The following is a 5,535-nucleotide window of genomic DNA, read 5'->3' as shown; positions in this document are numbered from 1 at the left end:
AACTTCTTGTTTCCATTCTTTAATAACGAGGAAAATCTGAGTTTTCTATAATCATGGAACTTCTCCATCTTTTTAATATGGACTTCCTGGTTTTATTTCTTAATCTTTTTATGAAATTTTGAAGTGCTCTATTTTAAAAAGTTGAACTTCTTATTATTTAATTTTTGAACTTCTTGTTTCCATTCTTTAATAACAAGGAAAATCTGAGTTTTCTATAATCATCGAACTTCTCCATGTTTTTAATATGGACTTCCTGGTTTTATTTGTTTTAGTAACGGAAAAAATCCTACTTTTTGATAAACATCGAGCCGCTCCATTTTTAAATTTGAACTTCTAGTTTTATTTTAATAGAGAATTTTTTTATATAAAATTGTTTGAGATGCTTTTTTAATGACCTTCTTTGGGTTTGTAATAAGACTTGGTGCGATGCGACACGATACGACATAATAGTCTTCAGGGTGGCGGGGATGGCGGCGCGCCCGGAGGTGGCGGGGCCGATGGCGCGCCTGGAAGGAGGCGACAGCGTGGAGGTGCGCCGTAGCAGGGTGGGCGGCGGCCGGAGATCGCTGTGGGGAAGGGTGGGCAACGGGGATAAGGGGGTCAGGGCGCTTTGGGTTTTTTCTTTGTTTTATTCTTATGCATGCAGAAAATCCGATTCTAATAATTTTAGAACTGCTCCACTTTTTAGAATGAACTTCTTGGTTCTAATAATTTTAGAACTGCTCCACTTTTTAGAATGAACTTCTTGGTTTTGTCCTTTATTAATGAGAAAAATCTAAGTTTTTTTATATAAATTGAACTACTTCATTTTAAATTTTGAACTTCATGGTTTTATCCTATAGTATTGAAGAAAATCCCTTTTGCACTTCTTGGTTTTATTCTTTAGTAATGAGGAAAGATCTGCGTTTCTTATAACCATTAAATTGCTCTATCTTTTAATTTGGACTTCTTGTTTTATTTTCCATTAACGGGAAAAATCCAAGTTTTGTAAGAAATGAAAAACATTGAACCACTCCCTTATTTTAATTTGGCCTTTTAGGTTTTTGGCGGCAATTGGCAAACAACACAAAACCCCTATCCGGTGCAGGCCAAATTGTTGGGAGTTTTTTGTTAGTTTTGTGAAATTACCATCAACCATGCTAGAGCAGGTAAAACACCCAGAGTTAAAGCCACCATCGCTAGGTGACTTGTGTCTACACCCATGTTGGTGGAAGTATGCAAAAATGCTGGACGGACTGTGATGATACTTGGCTGGAGCCCTTGGTTGTTTCATATGCCCCAGTTATAATTTTGTTTTTGGTTCATCAGTTTGTTTGTGCAACAAATTTACAGCATGGTATGAATTGGTCTTAAATTGCTCTGCTCGAGTCGATCGGAAAATTAACAAACTACTGTATCAGACACCGCTGTACATGTACGGTATAGCTAGCATTTCGTATAACTAAAGAGCATCAAATAACTGACGCTTCTCCATGCTTGTTTCAGATAAAGAAAAGAGGTCAGGTAGGACCTTGCGTCCTTGCATCGGACCCAGCTGGACATGGAGCTCGGGTGGACTGTGGACGTGCAATCCGACGGGGTTTGATGACACTGCCGCAAGCCTGTGTGCAGCATCAGAGGCGGCCCATAGTCCTCTGTGACGCTGACGCTCGCTGTCTTTAGCTCTCTGCCCAATTATTGAACTTCAGTTGTGCACATACTTGGATATGAGAAAAGATGAATTAGAAGAGAGGAGCAGGAAGTTGGAGTAGTCGGAGTTGGCCAACGGTTGCATACACATGCTGCAGGTGGAGTGGTGGACACAATCGGACTGCTAAAAAACAACACAATGGATTGTAACCATACTGGCCTCATCACATTGATACTCAGATAGTACTACTTGTCATCTCCTGAATGTCGACAACTTGGAACAGGCTCGGAAAGTTCTACTACAAATCAAGCTAAGTTTTTCAATCTTGTACAGCTAGCTAGTGAACTAGTATAAGTAGCCACCGCCAAATTAACAGCTTTGAAATCACACAAGAGTAGAAGAAGAAAATTAGCCGAAAGGTAGGATGTAATTAAGCTTGGTGATAGTGCAGATAAACTCGTTGTACTGATAGTTTAGTACAGTACTAGTAATGACAAGCGAAGTAGTTGATGAATCAATTCATGACCATAATCGTGTAGTATAACCATTACATAAAGCATCACTGTCTCCCAATTAATTTGCTCAATGGTCTTGATTAAACAGGCGCACATTCTATACACCGAGACAAAAACGGAGTATTTCACTCTTCAAAACATGTCTCTCACTCTCAATTTGAACTACAGCAACAGTGCGGCAACAGCGGCCAGAGGACACAGATAGCTAGCAATGGTTGACAACAGAAGCTAGTAGTGGCCGACAACAAGAATCGGTGATACGAATAACAGATCTCAAAATGATTTTTGGGGACGAAGAATACTTGGCTAGGATCGGGTGAATCGCAAGAAATCGAACAAATTAGTAGCTACCAAAACAAATCTCTGGCCATAAGCTGAGGAGGAGAAAAGGGTCGTGACAAGCGCTGGCTACCCGCATTCCCACCGTAGTAGAGAGAGAGGGAGGTGATGCTCAGCCGCTACGCTTACGGAGCAGATCTCATGCGCGCTAGAGGAGGGCATGCTGGAGCAGAGGGCAGGTCGCGTCGGAGCGAAAGGAAGGTCGCGCCGGAGAGGACAGAAGGTCACGCCGGAGGGGAGGTTGGGGCGTGTAGAATGGATGTGGTCAGGGCGTAGGGCAGCGATGGAGAGGCTGCGGAGGAACTGGTCTGGGAGCACGACCGTGGCTGAGGACGGCGGCGTGGGCGTCCGGTGGCGACACCGTCCAGGTGGTGCGAGGCCGGCGAGGAGGGGCTGCGCGTGGTCGGCAGGGAGGAGCGGCACGATCCTACGGGGAGGGGCGGCACGATCTGGAAAGCAGGGGAGGGGCAGCAGTGCACCGTGGTTGTTGCGCCGGCGGGAGAAGCCGGCTGGTGGCCGCTGTTGTGGGATAAGGTGCCTTGTGGCCGGAGCGGCGGGAGATGGTGGCCGGCCATGGCGGCGGCGGGGGGCCGGGAAGGTCGCGCGGGGTGAGGGGGATCTAGGACGGGGCAAGAGGTTGCTGGTGATGGGATCGGGGAGGGTGTTTTTTTTTTGTCGCTACCCATTTCCACGAGTTCGAGAACAACCGATCGCCACCTATATAGGTGCGCCGTCAGCCAGTCTATTGCTAATATTAGCAGGATAGTTATTTTTATAACAATTCCGCACTACACACAATATGAGGGCACTACACTTTCAGTAGCAAGGGTACTCCAATATAGAGACTAGTGAACTTCCCGTCACAAAAATACTGCACGCGGTGTTTTCTCGGTACTATTTCCGCTCCAGTTTTTAAACCGTTTGTCGGAACGAGACCTGTAATATACCATTGAAAATCTATAGATTAGGCGCAACTTCGTCATGTTGAAATTTTTTCAAGTTTCATCATGGTTTAAGAGCAGTTTCAAAAACAGTGCGACACACGACGAGTCGCAGCAAGCATTTTTCGCGTTTTTTTCTAAACCGCTCGTCGGATTGTAGCAAATTATACACCGTTGGAAAATATCGTCTAGGTGCATCTTTTTCATATATATTATTTTCTCTAATTCGCTATGATTTAAGAGCAGTTCCAAATTTACTAAATCGCGGAATTTTGTTTTTTTTTTAAATCAAAATTTCGGTACTGTTTTTGCTCCAGTTTTTTAACCGTGTGTCGAAATGAGACGTGTAATATACTGTTGAAAAGCTTTGGACGAGGCGCAACTTTCATGTGTTGAAATAGTTTTGAGATTCCTTATAGTTTTAAGTTATTTTTTAAAATCATGCGGCTAATGATGAGTGGCAGTGGCCGTTTTTCGTGATTTTTTTACAAACCGTTGGAAAGATATTAATGAGGCACAACTTTTTCATGTAGAACACTCTCTCTGATTCCTTACGGTTTAAGAGCAATTTTGATTTTAATGAAATGCAGACACTGTTTTTTCGCGACACCAAAATCATCGTATATACTGCATCAGACAGAAAACCGCACTTCATCAGACAGACAAGTGCACTGCATGATTTCTTTTTTGTGGGACGTAAATTTCCCCAAACGGGGTTGAGTGCACTCATGTCGAGCGTTGGTGAACCGCAATACTATGAGAAGTGAACCTCGCGACTACCGTAAATGGGTCGCGACACTACCGAAAGTGAACCACGTGAGTTTTTTCCAAACTCGATATTTTTTACATGCGTAGACCGAGCGAGTGGACCACATGGACTGAGCAAGTGAACCACATGTAATGAGAAGTGAGCTGCTTCCCAAGGTGTTTTTTGTTTTTGGATTACCAAGTGAACCACAAAGGAGTTTTATAGTGAACTGCGTGAGAGAACAAAGTGAGCTTAAAAACATACATATCCATTCATTATTTTAAACAGTGACACAACCATCTAGTACACAGCAGAATCAATGATGCAATAGCAGTACCCAACAGAACTGCACTAGGCAAAGACTTGCTTATTAAATATGACCATGCATTCTTACTACCCTTTTTCTCTCTGTGTTTCCCATAAACAACAAAGTAAACTTCAAATGAACATCGATGTTCTCTTCTCTTTTCTTACTAAGTGTACTGTAAATGATTTCCAGAATAAAAAAGAGTGAGCTACAAAACAAAAAAGAGTGAGCTGCAAAACAAAAAGAGTGAGCTGCAACACACTGTAAAACTAAACACACCAAAAAACTGAATCGCATTGGGTGAGCACCCAATCCAGAATAAGCCCAGGTGTTTTGCAGCTAATGATCTACACCGCCCCGTCTAGTGACCTTCTGAGATCCATTTTGTCATAATTAACTTCAATGCATTTTTTCAACACATCTCCCATCGAGATTGCAATCCTCGTGCACCGAAATGCAACCAACGCACTGGAGAACCTCGCTTCAAAATAAAAAGGAGCACAAGCAATTCTGCACCGAACTACACCACTGAAACCGCATAGGTCACCATCACCCACCAACATGGAAGGTTGGGGCGGCGTTGTTGTGCGAGAGGTGAGGAGTGGAGCTAGATGCATTGTCGGGGAAGATCTACTCCATGTGCTTTAGGTCGTCGAAGATCCAACTGCCGTCGTTTCTGCCAGTGAAGGCATCTCGCCAGCGGGGGACCAGTGGTGGAGGACACCGGAGGTCCAGCAGGGGAGGCGGGGCGAGCTCCATTCTCTTCCAGCCGTCAAATGAAGCCCGCGCGCCCATAGTATTTTTTGCCGCCCACCCACAGACAAAGGAGAAGCCCGAGGAGAGCCAGAGGGAAGCCAACCAGGCGAACGGCGGCCGTGGAACTCACCGGGGGCGGAGAAGATGACCCCTGGAGCAGCTTGACGGGTCGGATCCGTCATCGGGGGCGGGGGGAGTGGCCTGCCGCCGGACAAGAGGCATGGATAACGAGGAAGGAAGGTGTCGCCGGTGACCGGCGGCGGCGGGGGCCGTGGTGCGCGGCGCGGGATGGTTGGGAT

The sequence above is a fragment of the Triticum dicoccoides genome, chromosome 5A (genome assembly GCF_002162155.2).
Source record: "Triticum dicoccoides isolate Atlit2015 ecotype Zavitan chromosome 5A, WEW_v2.0, whole genome shotgun sequence".
Classification (NCBI taxonomy): domain Eukaryota; kingdom Viridiplantae; phylum Streptophyta; class Magnoliopsida; order Poales; family Poaceae; genus Triticum; species Triticum dicoccoides.
The sequence above is the reverse complement of the archived record's forward strand: the minus strand, read 5'-3'. Positions refer to the sequence as shown.